The sequence below is a fragment of the Triturus cristatus genome, chromosome 5_1 (genome assembly GCF_964204655.1).
Source record: "Triturus cristatus chromosome 5_1, aTriCri1.1, whole genome shotgun sequence".
Classification (NCBI taxonomy): Eukaryota; Metazoa; Chordata; class Amphibia; order Caudata; family Salamandridae; genus Triturus; species Triturus cristatus.
Window position 1 is genome coordinate 193,983,185 of NC_140587.1, and position 15,916 is coordinate 193,999,100.

The following is a 15,916-nucleotide window of genomic DNA, read 5'->3' on the forward strand; positions in this document are numbered from 1 at the left end:
GCTGGGAGGACTCTGCACCCACCCCTCCTGTGTCTGGGCACTGCTGGGGGGACTCTGCACACACCCCTCCAGTGTCTGGGCACTGCTGGGTGGACTCTGCACACACCCCTCCTGTGTCTGGGCACTGCTGGGAGGACTCTGCACACACCCCTCCTGCGTCTGGGCACTGCTGGGAGGACTCTGCACCCAGCCCTCCTGCGTCTGGGCACTGCTGGGAGGACTCTACACCCAGCCCTCCTGTGTCTGGGCACTGCTGGGAGTGATAGGCACCCACCCCTCCTGTGTCTGGGCACTGCTGGGAGTGATAGGCACCCACCCCTCCTGTGTCTGGGCACTGCTGGGGGGACTCTACACCCAGCCCTCCTGTGTCTGGGCACTGCTTAGAGGACTCTGCACCCACCCCTCCTGTGTCTGGGCACTGCTGGGGGGACTCTGCACACACCCCTCCTGTGTCTGGGCACTGCTGGGGGGACTCTGCACACACCCCTCCTGTGTCTGGGCACTGCTGGGAGGACTCTGCACCCACCCCTCCTGTGTCTGGGCACTGCTGGGAGGACTCTGCACACACCCCTCCTGTGTATGGGCACTGCTGGGAGTGATAGGCACCCACCCCTCCTGTGTCTGGGCACTGCTGGAGGGACTCTACAACCAGCCCTCCTGTGTCTGAGCACTGCTGGGAGTGATAGGCACCCACCCCTCCTATGTCTGGGCACTGCTGGGGGGACTCTACACCCACCCCTCCTGTGTATGGGCACTGCTGGGAGGACTCTGCACACACCCCTCCTGTGTCTGGGCACTGCTGGGAGGACTCTGCACCCAGCCCTCCTGCGTCTGGGCACTGCTGGGAGTGATAGGCACCCACCCCTCCTGTGTCTGGGCACTGCTGGGGGGACTCTGCACACACCCCTCCTGTGTCTGGGCACTGCTGGGTGGACTCTGCACACACCCCACCTGTGTCTGGGCACTGCTGGGAGGACTCTGCACACACCCCTCCTGCGTCTGGGCACTGCTGGGAGGACTCTGCACCCACCCCTCCTGTGTCTGGGCACTGCTGGGGGGACTCTGCACACACCCCTCCTGTGTCTGGGCACTGCTGGGTGGACTCTGCACACAACCCTCCTGTGTCTGGGCACTGCTGGGAGGACTCTGCACAAACCCCTCCTGCGTCTGGGCACTGCTGGGAGGACTCTGCACCCAGCCCTCCTGCGTCTGGGCACTGCTGGGAGGACTCTACACCCAGCCCTCCTGTGTCTGGGCACTGCTGGGAGTGATAGGCACCCACCCCTCCTGTGTCTGGGCACTGCTGGGAGTGATAGGCACCCACCCCTCCTGTGTCTGGGCACTGCTGGGGGGACTCTACACCCAGCCCTCCTGTGTCTGGGCACTGCTGGGAGGACTCTGCACCCACCCCTCCTGTGTCTGGGCACTGCTGGGGGGACTCTGCACACACCCCTTCTGTGTCTGGGCACTGCTGGGGGGACTCTGCACACACCCCTCCTGTGTCTGGGCACTGCTGGGAGGACTCTGCACCCACCCCTCCTGCGTCTGGGCACTGCTGGGAGGACTCAGCACACACCCCTCCTGTGTATGGGCACTGCTGGGAGTGATAGGAACCCACCCCTCCTGTGTCTGGGCACTGCTGGGGGGACTCTACACCCATCCCTCCTGTGTCTGGGCACTGCTGGGAGTGATAGGCACCCACCCCTCCTGTGTCTGGGCACTGCTGTGGGGACTCTACACCCACCCCTCCTGTGTCTGGGCACTGCTGGGAGTGATAGGCACCCACCCCTCCTGTGTCTGGGCACTGCTGGGGGGACTCTACACCCACCCCTCCTGTGTCTGGGCACTGCTGGGGGGACTCTACACCCACCCCTCCTGTGTCTGGGCACTGCTGGGGGGACTCTACACCCACCCCTCCTGTGTCTGGGCACTGCTGGGAGGACTCTGCACACACCCCTCCTGCGTCTGGGCACTGCTGGGAGGACTCTGTACCCACCCCTCCTGTGTCTGGGCACTGCTGGGGGGACTCTGCACACACCCCTCCTGAGTCTCGGCACTGCTGGGTGGACTCTGCACACACCCCTCCCGTTAGAAGGCGACCTCAGAGGGGCCCGGAGGGGGCCCTGACTGGCCTGAGACCAACCCTCGAGGTATCGTAGCCGGGCACTGGCAGGAGACTCCTCAGGGGAGGAATCTCGTATCTAGGATCGTACACTCGGCACCACACGACAAAGAGACACAACACCGAGAGTTCTTAAGAGCAAATCTTTATCAGATCGGAGTGGTAAGATCTTTATGATCCGCAAGGCAATATATATACAAGTGGAGCGCGGGCTCACAAAGTCTTGGAGGGGGGTTAGGAGGTAGCGGGACAGTCTTTGGGGGGAATGGATCAAATGCAGGAGCGTATCCGGCGCACAGCTCACAATCCTCGAGCTGGGGGATACGCTTGTCGTCGTGGGGTCCGGCGGGACCAAGGGAGTCTGTGAGCACTGCGAGATACTCAGCACGCTCGAGTACAAGTTCGGGGGTCTTACGATCTTCAGGGAGCCGCGAGTCACTCAGCAGGGCTCAAGCACAAGTTCGGAGGTCTTACGATCTTCAGGGAGCCGCGAGTCACTCAGCAGGGCTCAAGCACAAGTTCGGAGGTCTTACGATCTTCAGGGAGCCGCGTGTCACTCAGCAGGGCTCAAGCACGAGTTCGGAGGTCTTACGATCTTCAGGGAGCCGCGAGTCACTCAGCAGGGCTCAAGCACAAGTTCGGAGGTCTTACGATCTTTCAGGGAGCCGCGAGTCACTCAGCAGGGCTCAGGTGGTTCCAAGGCGAAACTGCCGGACAGTCCCAGAGCACCCCTTGTTATAGGGCGACTCCTCTTTGATGTCCGGAGTCTGTGCAGGCAGGGGTCTTGTCACCTGGGGGTCGCTTGTTGGGGGTTTCCTGCCATTGTCCTTTGATCCTTTCAGGGCCGGGTCGGGAGGAGCCCCAGACACCCAGCAGGCGTGGAGCCAGCCCTCAGGGAGGCCGGCAGGTCGATCGAAACCCACCGTCCCAGGGAAGCGCAGAGGTGTGATGGAAACTGCTCCTCCCTCTCTCATCCCAAGGGGGGCGCGATGTCCTTCAGCCGGAGTGGCGCCTGTAGGCTAGGGTCGCGCTGGGGCCGGGCGGCCATCTTGGTGCATGCAGTGGGCACGCGGGCCCGGGGTGGCCGAAGGAGGAAGGCCTATGGACGGGGGAAGTCCGGGTCGGGTGCGTGTGTTCTGGTGGGAAGGATCGGCTAGGCCAGGGGCTCGGGGCTGGTGTGAGGTGCAGGGGTCAGGTCTGACTATGTTACGAGGGCCGGGTCCAACACCTCCTGTGTCTGGGCACTGCTGGGAGGACTCTGCACACACCCCTCCTGCGTCTGGGCACTGCTGGGAGGACTCTGCACCCAGCCCTCCTGCGTCTGGGCACTGCTGGGAGGACTCTACACCCAGCCCTCCTGTGTCTGGGCACTGCTGGGAGTGATAGGCACCCACCCCTCCTGTGTCTGGGCACTGCTGGGAGTGATAGGCACCCACCCCTCCTGTGTCTGGGCACTGCTGGGGGGACTCTACACCCAGCCCTCCTGTGTCTGGGCACTGCTGGGAGGACTCTGCACCCACCCTTCCTGTGTCTGGGCACTGCAGGGGATACTCTGCACACACCCCTCCTGTGTCTGGGCACTGCTGGGTGGACTCTGCACACACCCCTCCTGTGTCTGGGCACTGCTGGGAGGACTCTGCACACACCCCTCCTGCGTCTGGGCACTGCTGGGAGGACTCTGCACCCACCCCTCCTGTGTCTGGGCACTGCTGGGGGGACTCTGCACACACCCCTCCTGTGTCTGGGCACTGCTGGGTGGACTCTGCACATACCCCTCCTGTGTCTGCGCACTGCTGGGAGGACTCTGCACACACCCCTCCTGCGTCTGGGCACTGCTGGGAGGACTCTGCACCCAGCCCTCCTGCGTCTGGGCACTGCTGGGAGGACTCTACACCCAGCCCACCTGTGTCTGGGCACTGCTGGGAGTGATAGGCACCCACCCCTCCTGTGTCTGGGCACTGCTGGGAGTGATAGGCACCCACCCCTCCTGTGTCTGGGCACTGCTGGGGGGACTCTACACCCAGCCCTCCTGTTTCTGGGCACTGCTTAGAGGACTCTGCACCCACCCCTCCTGTGTCTGTTCACTGCTGGGGGGACTCTGCACATACCCCTCCTGTGTCTGGGCACTGCTGGGGGGACTCTGCACACACCCCTCCTGTGTCTGGGCACTGCTGGGAGGACTCTGCACCCACCCCTCCTGTGTCTGGGCACTGCTGGGAGGACTCTGCACACACCCCTCCTGTGTATGGGCACTGCTGGGAGTGATAGGCACCCACCCCTCCTGTGTTTGGGCACTGCTGGGGGGACTCTACAACCAGCCCTCCTGTGTCTGAGCACTGCTGGGAGTGATAGGCACCCACCCCTCCTGTGACTGGGCACTGCTGGGGGGACTCTACACCCACCCCTCCTGTGGCTGGGCACTGCTGGGGGGACTCTACACCCACCCCTCCTGTGTATGGGCACTGCTGGGAGGACTCTGCACACACCCCTCCTGTGTCTGGGCACTGCTGGGAGGACTCTGCACCCAGCCCTCCTGCGTCTGGGCACTGCTGGGAGTGATAGGCACCCACCCCTCCTGTGTCTGGGCACTGGTGGGGGGACTCTGCACACACCCCTCCTGTGTCTGGGCACTGCTGGGTGGACTCTGCACACACCCCACCTGTGTCTGGGCACTGCTGGGAGGACTCTGCACACACCCCTCCTGCGTCTGGGCACTGCTGGGAGGACTCTGCACCCACCCCTCCTGTGTCTGGGCACTGCTGGGGGGACTCTGCACACACCCCTCCTGTGTCTGGGCACTGCTGGGTGGACTCTGCACACAACCCTCCTGTGTCTGGGCACTGCTGGGAGGACTCTGCACACACCCCTCCTGCGTCTGGGCACTGCTGGGAGGACTCTGCACCCAGCCCTCCTGCGTCTGGGCACTGCTGGGAGGACTCTACACCCAGCCCTCCTGTGTTTGGGCACTGCTGGGAGTGATAGGCACCCACCCCTCCTGTGTCTGGGCACTGCTGGGAGTGATAGGCACCCACCCCTCCTGTGTCTGGGCACTGCTGGGGGGACTCTACACCCAGCCCTCCTGTGTCTGGGCACTGCTGGGAGGACTCTGCACCCACCCCTCCTGTGTCTGGGCACTGCTGGGGGGACTCTGCACACACCCCTCCTGTGTCTGGGCACTGCTGGGGGGACTCTGCACACACCCCTCCTGTGTCTGGGCACTGCTGGGAGGACTCTGCACCCACCCCTCCTGCGTCTGGGCACTGCTGGGAGGACTCAGCACACACCCCTCCTGTGTATGGGCACTGCTGGGAGTGATAGGAACCCACCCCTCCTGTGTCTGGGCACTGCTGGGGGGACTCTACACCCATCCCTCCTGTGTCTGGGCACTGCTGGGAGTGATAGGCACCCACCCCTCCTGTGTCTGGGCACTGCTGTGGGGACTCTACACCCACCCCTCCTGTGTCTGGGCACTGCTGGGAGTGATAGGCACCCACCCCTCCTGTGTCTGGGCACTGCTGGGGGGACTCTACACCCACCCCTCCTGTGTCTGGGCACTGCTGGGGGGACTCTACACCCACCCCTCCTGTGTCTGGGCACTGCTGGGGGGACTCTACACCCACCCCTCCTGTGTCTGGGCACTGCTGGGAGGACTCTGCACACACCCCTCCTGCGTCTGGGCACTGCTGGGAGGACTCTGTACCCACCCCTCCTGTGTCTGGGCACTGCTGGGGGGACTCTGCACACACCCCTCCTGAGTCTCGGCACTGCTGGGTGGACTCTGCACACACCCCTCCTGTTAGAAGGCGACCTCAGAGGGGCCCGGAGGGGGCCCTGACTGGCCTGAGACCAACCCTCGAGGTATCGTAGCCGGGCACTGGCAGGAGACTCCTCAGGGGAGGAATCTCGTATCTAGGATCGTACACTCGGCACCACACGACAAAGAGACACAACACCGAGAGTTCTTAAGAGCAAATCTTTATCAGATCGGAGTGGTAAGATCTTTATGATCCGCAAGGCAATATATATACAAGTGGAGCGCGGGCTCACAAAGTCTTGGAGGGGGGTTAGGAGGTAGCGGGACAGTCTTTGGGGGGAATGGATCAAATGCAGGAGCGTATCCGGCGCACAGCTCACAATCCTCGAGCTGGGGGATACGCTTGTCGTCGTGGGGTCCGGCGGGACCAAGGGAGTCTGTGAGCACTGCGAGATACTCAGCACGCTCGAGTACAAGTTCGGGGGTCTTACGATCTTCAGGGAGCCGCGAGTCACTCAGCAGGGCTCAAGCACAAGTTCGGAGGTCTTACGATCTTCAGGGAGCCGCGAGTCACTCAGCAGGGCTCAAGCACAAGTTCGGAGGTCTTACGATCTTCAGGGAGCCGCGTGTCACTCAGCAGGGCTCAAGCACGAGTTCGGAGGTCTTACGATCTTCAGGGAGCCGCGAGTCACTCAGCAGGGCTCAAGCACAAGTTCGGAGGTCTTACGATCTTTCAGGGAGCCGCGAGTCACTCAGCAGGGCTCAGGTGGTTCCAAGGCGAAACTGCCGGACAGTCGCAGAGCACCCCTTGTTATAGGGCGACTCCTCTTTGATGTCCGGAGTCTGTGCAGGCAGGGGTCTTGTCACCTGGGGGTCGCTTGTTGGGGGTTTCCTGCCATTGTCCTTTGATCCTTTCAGGGCCGGGTCGGGAGGAGCCCCAGACACCCAGCAGGCGTGGAGCCAGCCCTCAGGGAGGCCGGCAGGTCGATCGAAACCCACCGTCCCAGGGAAGCGCAGAGGTGTGATGGAAACTGCTCCTCCCTCTCTCATCCCAAGGGGGGCGCGATGTCCTCCAGCCGGAGTGGCGCCTGTAGGCTAGGGTCGCGCTGGGGCCGGGCGGCCATCTTGGTGCATGCAGTGGGCACGCGGGCCCGGGGTGGCCGAAGGAGGAAGGCCTATGGACGGGGGAAGTCCGGGTCGGGTGCGTGTGTTCTGGTGGGAAGGATCGGCTAGGCCAGGGGCTCGGGGCTGGTGTGAGGTGCAGGGGTCAGGTCTGACTATGTTACGAGGGCCGGGTCCAACACCTCCTGTGTCTGGGCACTGCTGGGAGGACTCTGCACACACCCCTCCTGCGTCTGGGCACTGCTGGGAGGACTCTGCACCCAGCCCTCCTGCGTCTGGGCACTGCTGGGAGGACTCTACACCCAGCCCTCCTGTGTCTGGGCACTGCTGGGAGTGATAGGCACCCACCCCTCCTGTGTCTGGGCACTGCTGGGAGTGATAGGCACCCACCCCTCCTGTGTCTGGGCACTGCTGGGGGGACTCTACACCCAGCCCTCCTGTGTCTGGGCACTGCTGGGAGGACTCTGCACCCACCCTTCCTGTGTCTGGGCACTGCAGGGGATACTCTGCACACACCCCTCCTGTGTCTGGGCACTGCTGGGTGGACTCTGCACACACCCCTCCTGTGTCTGGGCACTGCTGGGAGGACTCTGCACACACCCCTCCTGCGTCTGGGCACTGCTGGGAGGACTCTGCACCCACCCCTCCTGTGTCTGGGCACTGCTGGGGGGACTCTGCACACACCCCTCCTGTGTCTGGGCACTGCTGGGTGGACTCTGCACATACCCCTCCTGTGTCTGCGCACTGCTGGGAGGACTCTGCACACACCCCTCCTGCGTCTGGGCACTGCTGGGAGGACTCTGCACCCAGCCCTCCTGCGTCTGGGCACTGCTGGGAGGACTCTACACCCAGCCCTCCTGTGTCTGGGCACTGCTGGGAGTGATAGGCACCCACCCCTCCTGTGTCTGGGCACTGCTGGGAGTGATAGGCACCCACCCCTCCTGTGTCTGGGCACTGCTGGGGGGACTCTACACCCAGCCCTCCTGTGTCTGGGCACTGCTTAGAGGACTCTGCACCCACCCCTCCTGTGTCTGGGCACTGCTGGGGGGACTCTGCACATACCCCTCCTGTGTCTGGGCACTGCTGGGGGGACTCTGCACACACCCCTCCTGTGTCTGGGCACTGCTGGGAGGACTCTGCACCCACCCCTCCTGTGTCTGGGCACTGCTGGGAGGACTCTGCACACACCCCTCCTGTGTATGGGCACTGCTGGGAGTGATAGGCACCCACCCCTCCTGTGTTTGGGCACTGCTGGGGGGACTCTACAACCAGCCCTCCTGTGTCTGAGCACTGCTGGGAGTGATAGGCACCCACCCCTCCTGTGACTGGGCACTGCTGGGGGGACTCTACACCCACCCCTCCTGTGGCTGGGCACTGCTGGGGGGACTCTACACCCACCCCTCCTGTGTATGGGCACTGCTGGGAGGACTCTGCACACACCCCTCCTGTGTCTGGGCACTGCTGGGAGGACTCTGCACCCAGCCCTCCTGCGTCTGGGCACTGCTGGGAGTGATAGGCACCCACCCCTCCTGTGTCTGGGCACTGCTGGGGGGACTCTGCACACACCCCTCCTGTGTCTGGGCACTGCTGGGTGGACTCTGCACACACCCCACCTGTGTCTGGGCACTGCTGGGAGGACTCTGCACACACCCCTCCTGCGTCTGGGCACTGCTGGGAGGACTCTGCACCCACCCCTCCTGTGTCTGGGCACTGCTGGGGGGACTCTGCACACACCCCTCCTGTGTCTGGGCACTGCTGGGTGGACTCTGCACACAACCCTCCTGTGTCTGGGCACTGCTGGGAGGACTCTGCACACACCCCTCCTGCGTCTGGGCACTGCTGGGAGGACTCTGCACCCAGCCCTCCTGCGTCTGGGCACTGCTGGGAGGACTCTACACCCAGCCCTCCTGTGTCTGGGCACTGCTGGGAGTGATAGGCACCCACCCCTCCTGTGTCTGGGCACTGCTGGGAGTGATAGGCACCCACCCCTCCTGTGTCTGGGCACTGCTGGGGGGACTCTACACCCAGCCCTCCTGTGTCTGGGCACTGCTGGGAGGACTCTGCACCCACCCCTCCTGTGTCTGGGCACTGCTGGGGGGACTCTGCACACACCCCTCCTGTGTCTGGGCACTGCTGGGGGGACTCTGCACACACCCCTCCTGTGTCTGGGCACTGCTGGGAGTGATAGTGTTGGACCCGGCCTCGTGGCATGGTCCTTACCCCCGTGGATTGTGCCCGTTCCCCGCCCCGGCCTTCACGGGCCACCTGTAGGAGAGTAGGGTCTGCAATCCTATGATCACCCAGATTTTTTGCTTTTGCTTCATTGGTTTACGACTTTCCCCGACTGTGGGCCTGCCAATCAGACCCACAGCCTAGCTGTTCTCTCTCGAAATTATCACACATGTACATTAGGTGCATCCACTAATTGGAACTGGGCCGCCTTGTCAGTCCCTGTCTCAGCATACCACAGGTATCCAGGGCATCGGTGTACCCAGGGCCTACCAGGGGCTGAAGCATGTATTATGCCACCCCTGGAATGGCCGCCCAAATCTGACACAACTGGCTGCACGACAGCTGGGGCCACGTGGTGTAATCACCCGTTGCTGTAGGTGTAGTATTCCTACACCTAAACCCAAAAATGGACACATGGATTCCTATCAGTCACTCCTATAGCAGGCCTTATCAATCCTGAAGGCAGAGTGCAGGGAATCATGTGGGACGGTGCTCTGGCGCGAGCTGAGCCCGTCGACGGCTTGCGGAACCAAGACCTAATAGCCGTTCCATGGTGACGCGGGCCAACTACTTTTAATGCATTATAATCCTTGCGGTTATTTGCTAACTTTGGCCTCGCATCACCTATACATGTCGAGTAAGGTGTCATACGAATGGGAATACGAACCCCTCGCCAGTCCTGGTGACGGGGTTAGCATTCCCCCCTTTTAGAGGGACACGACATGGAAGTAACCTTGAACCCCGGTTAAAGTTGACTCAAGCCTCAGCATCACAAAATGGATGCTGCCACCAGACACAAGTCTGACCTCCTGCTGCTGGGGGACCTTCCAGCAAGGGGAGCTTGGACAAAGGGTTTCCTGTCGAGGGCGGTGTTAGCACCGTCCCAGACAGGGTTTGTGTATCCCAGGTAGGCAGGGCTGAAAGGAAGGTGATTGCAAGTGGCACCCCGGTGCTCACTGTGCATAGCCCGGCTCAAACCAGTTTCGGGGGCACACCAGCCCCTGAGCTGGCGCGAAGCCGGACAAAGGATAGGGGTGTAACCACCCCCCTCCTGGCTCCACCCATAGGTAGAACCTAGTCACGGGCCAGCCCCTTTTCTTAGAATAAAGGTAGGAGCGAGTCCCCTTCCCAAATTGGATAATCGGATAATCAGATAATCGGATAACACCGAATCACGAACCACTTTCCACGAAAGGAACTCTTGACTATTTCTGAAGACTCTCCCTTGTGGCTAAGGAGTAGCCACCCTGCACCAGCAGGCACCATCTAAGCGCTTGCGGTTTGCTGTAAGTCTCTCCTACGGATCAAGACTGCCCAGCTCGACGAGACCCGAGTTCCCTGCCATCTCTGACCTTTTACCTCCCTCATCAGCTCAGCTGAGAGTCGTAGGTGTGACGAGACCTGCGGGACCGGCTATCTTCAGAACCTGCACGACGCTTATCTAGCACGCCCACCGAGGGACCCTCGAGTGAGTGCACCTAGGGTTCGAGAAGCCCTAACCCTGAGCAGCCCCAGCATCGAAGTCTGCCTCCCCAGCATCCTCGAGATCTGCGTGGGGGCCCTTCCGCTCCTTGTTGCTCACCGCGTTGTTCGACCACTTGCCGACCGGCTTGTGGCCCTCTTCACGACGCACCACGATTGTTTCATCCCTAGTCTGGTTGCTCCAGACTGGCTCTTGCTCCCCTTCAACAGAGGAGTACCACGGACCCTCCTGGTCCACTCCCGACGCCATCTTGACTCCCCCGCGTGGGTTGCCACTGCCAAGATCCGCTGCCCCTTCCTGGGCCCAGCATCATCGACAGCAGACACCTTCGTGGGACAGCTCGCCCTCCACCCTGGTCGCCGCCGCGCCTCCTGGTCTGAGGAACAGCCGAGTCCGACGTCACCCACTCACCTGGTCGAGGTGACTTCAGCCGGTACCCTCCTGGTACCCACACGATCGCTGGCTAGCGGTTGAGAACTGAGTCCCCTCTGCTTTCAGGTTTCCTTCATCACCGATCCAGGCTTGGATCTCGCTGAATATCGACACTGGTCGCCTGCCAGCAACTTCTTCTTTCAGGCTCCTGAGACTACACGAGGACTCCCGACATCTTGACGAACTTCACGCAGCCGCAGCCTCTGGGCTAGGTAACTTGAGCATTTCAGTGCTCCATCGCAGGTTCGCTCTACAAGTGTCTAGTTCCTTTTTCGTTTAGTCCCACTGATCGGAACACTCCGGAATCAGTACCTCCAGACTCTATCCATTCGCATTTCCCTGTAAGTGTAGATGGTTTCCCGTGCCCCTCGGGCATTTGTGTAAATTGTGCAACCAGTAGTATTTTCCTAAGAGTTTTGTATTGTGCTTAGCTCCCTGACTCATAAAGAGCCAGGGTAGTCTTGTTATAAATAAATATCCTTTATTTTCATAACAACTTGTGTGGTGTCCTTTCACTTGATGTTCAAGGGGTATATGTGATGGTAAACAGCTGGCTTAACACGCCCTCTAGAGTTTAGCCTAAAGACTGCTCGTATCCACGCTACTAGGATAGCTGGTCTAAAAGGTTGACTTACAACCAATCATCAATAAGGGTCGTTTGGAATGATACACAGTGATCACTAGAATAGTGAGCACTACATATCAGGCCAACTTCTCACATTGGTGAGCAGCGGTTGGGATTTGAGCTTGCTGTTGTTTTACCACACACGTATCCTAAGAATATCGCAGTGAAAGATCACATAAGTACCCAGGTACATATAACTTAACTTAGAATACTCCGAGTTCTACTGAACCGGCTGTTGTAGTGTAACAGGGCTTAGCACACCCTGACTACAACTCTTAGCAAGGGATCAGTAGGTAAACCCATAGTGTAGGTAGGTGCAACACTTACACCTCACTAGAAAAGCATGTCGGTCCACGGAGAGTCTGCAGGGACTCCCTTAGTGGTCAGTGACCCTCCACAGGTCGTGTCACGATATGCAACTCTTAGCTTCAAGGAGATGAGACAACTGTGTGCCTCCAGGAAGCTAAACCAGGGTTCTAACCCTACCATCGCAATACTGATAGGTCTCTTAGAGGCGTACGATGCTAGGAGGTCCTCTAACCCAGGTCCCCCCAGTGCAGATGGGAACATGCCTCCCTTAGAGGGAACCCTCGGTGACCCAGACCTCGACCTCCACACAGAGGAGGAGGACGAGGACGAGTTATCGGGAGACGAGGCAGACAAAGGTCCAGTGATAGTCGGCAGGCTTACAAGGACCAACTTAAGCAGGCATGAGAATGGAACTGGGGGAGCCCCGGGCCCACGCTCAAGCAGGCTTAACCTTGGGAACGGACGAGCTAGGTCTCTCTCCAGAGGCTCTGGCAGATCGGTTCATACACATGTCTCTCAGGCACCTTCTCAGAGAGGAATGACTTCCCCTCAGAGGAGGGAGCATGAAGCGAAGATGCGGGAGGTCAATCTGAGGATCGAGCGGGAAGAACTTGCCCTCGCCAAAGAAAGACTTGCCCTGGCCCGAGAGCAGAAATTAAGTGGGTTAGATCCCACTGGTGGCAGCATTCTCAATAGAGAGAAAGACAGGGGTATAGACACTAGACACCTGAGTAAAATCGTGCCCCCCTTTAAACAAGGGGACGACATCCACAAGTGGATAACTGCCTTGGAGAGGGCCTGCACTGTCCAGTGCGTCCCCCCAAGTCAGTGGGCAGCTATACTGTGGCTTTCCTTTGAAGGTAAAGGAAGGGTCAAGCTCCTCACTACAAGAGCTGAGGATGCTAACAACTACCAAGTCCTGAAGAACACACTGATTGATGGGTTCGGCTTAACCACGGAACAGTACCGGGTGCTGTTCCGGGACACCCAGAAAATTCAGTCTCAGGATTGGGCTGACTTTGTCGATTGTGCCACTAAGGCTTTGGAAGGCTGGTTGCTGGGTAGCAAGGTTACTGATTACACAGGATTGTACAATCTTATCATGCGAGAACAGATTTTAAACAACTGTCAGAACCAATTGTTGCATCAGCACCTTGTCGACTCGGATCTGACCTCTCCCCAAGAATTGGGAAAGAAGGCAGACAGATGGGTCAGAACAAGGGTCAAGCAGAACCAGAATCAGAACCAGGGTGGTCAGAAGAAAGCAGACCAAAAGGGTAACAAGAACGAACAAAATGACCAGAAGTCTTCGACAGGTCCCCAACAAACCAAAGAGGGTGGGGGTCAGGCTTCACAGAAGAAGAAGACTCAAGAAGGCCAGTCAAAAAGGTGGTGCCAATACTGTAAAAGTAAGACTCACTGGTTTAGTGAGTGCACCAAGAAAGGAGGGCAAACTCCTACCACTGCAGCCCCTAAGGCACCTGCGCCCCCTAGTACAGTCAGCAGTGGTAGTGCGCCTCCCAAGGCATTAGTTGGGTTAACCTTGGGAACCGAGGGGAGTGACGACTTAGTCGGCACGCTCACTCAGGCCGTCCTTGTCTGTACAGGGGATATGGATATGTCCCCTGATGCCAGTCCCAATACTTTGGGCAAATACAGGCAGACACCTTTGATAAATGGAAGAGTGGCTCAGGCCTACAGGGACACGTGTGCCAGTGTCACCATGGTGACGCCTAACTTCGTGGACCCTGGACAGATCATGCTAGGTACCAGTTACCTAGTGACCAATGCCAGCAACGTCACTACCAATCACAGTATGGCAGTTGTTGATTTCTCCTGGGGAGGGGTAAGTGGCCCGAAAAAGGTTGTGGTTAGTTCAGACCTCCCCGTAGAATGTCTGTTGGGCAATGATTTGGAAACGTCACAATGGTCAGAAGTGGAGCAGAGGACGCACATGGAAATGTTAGGTTTGCCAGCACATGTCCTTGCTGTGACCAGGTCACAGGCCAAAAGATGCCCCACTGAACAGGTGCTGGATCCTGGAAGAACGGACCAGACACCTTCCAAGAAAAGGAGCAGTAAGGGTAAGGCTTCGCCTTCCCCCTTGCCCCAGGTCGTGGATCAAGTCTCCGAGGAGGCTGACCTTAAAGAACTGAGGGAAACTGAGCCGCAAGAGCTTGAACCTGGTCAGGTTGAGTTTCTGGGCTCAGGGGGACCCTCCAGGGAAGACCTGGGGAAGGCACAGTTAGACTGCCCCTCACTTGAACCCCTCAGACAGCAGGCCGCTGCTGAGGCTGCAGGGAACGCCACAGGTACCCACAAAGTGTACTGGGACGATGGACTCCTGTACTCCGAGGCAAGAGACCCCAAGCCTGGTGCGACCAGGAGGCTGGTCATCCCCTTGTCTCTGAGAGGTTTCCTTCTCACCTTGGCCCACGAGATTCCCCTTGCAGGTCACTTAGGCCAGAATAAGACTTGGGACAGAATTGTTCCACACTTTCACTGGCCCCACATGTCCGAAGATACGAAGGAGTTTTGCCGCTCCTGTGTCACTTGCCAAGCCAGTGGTAAGTCAGGTGGCACGACAAAGGCCCCCCTCATACCACTACCAGTGGTGGGGGTACCCTTTGAACGAGTGGGGATCGACATTGTCGGACCAATGGAACCCCAGACAGCATCAGGGCACAAGCTTATACTGGTGGTGGTGGACCACGCCACCAGGTATCCTGAAGCTATTCCCCTTCGGACCACTACAGCACCTGTGGTGGCACGGGCCCTACTTGGAGTGTTCTCCAGAGTGGGCTTCCCGAAGGAGGTCGTCTCAGACAGAGGTGCAAACTTCATGTCGGGATATCTGACTGCTATGTGGAAGGAATGTGGTGTCAACTACAAATTCACCACACCCTATCACCCACAATGCAATGGGCTTGTTGAGAGATTCAACAGGACCCTAAAAGGGATGATTCACGGACTACCTGAAAAGCTTCGGCGGAGATGGGATGTCCTGATACCCTGCCTCTTGTTCGCCTACAGAGAGGTCCCGCAGAAGGGGGTTGGCTACAGCCCTTTTGAGCTTCTGTTCGGACATCCTGTAAGGGGACCCCTTTGTTTGGTAAAGGAAGGATGGGAGAGACCTCTCAGAAAGCCGGCATCGAACATTGTGGACTATGTACTCGGTCTCCGCTCGCGGATGGCGGAGTACATGGAAAAGGCGTCTAAAAACCTTGAGGCGAGCCAAGAATTACAGAAAGCTTGGCACGACCAAAAGGCTGTCCTGACTGTGTACCAGCCTGGACAGAAGGTGTGGGTGCTGGAGCCAGTGGCCCCAGCAGCACTCAAAGACAAATGGTCTGGGCCCCACACGATCATTGAGCAAAAGGGAGAGGTCACCTACCTGGTAGACCTGGGAACTCCCCGGAGCCCCCACAGGGTGCTCCACGTAAACAGGCTCAAGGCATATGTCGACAGGGAGGGCATGGGCTTGCTCATGGCCACAGATGAGGGACAGGAGGAGGAGAGTGACCCTCTCCCAGACCTGCTCTCTCAGAACCCTGACGATGGATCAGTAGATGGTGTTGTCTTTTGTGGCAGCCTCTCTGGACATCAACAAGAGGATTGTAAACAGGTTCTTCAATCCTTTCGACATATGTTCTCTCTGACACCCAGTCAGACCAAGTGGTGTACCCACGAGGTCGACACTGGGGACAGTCTGCCCGTAAAGAGTAAAATCTATCGGCAACCTGATCATGTCAGAGACTGCATCAAGACAGAGGTGCAGAAAATGTTGGAGCTGGGAGTCATTGAACCCTCGGACAGCCCCTGGGCTAGCCCCGTAGT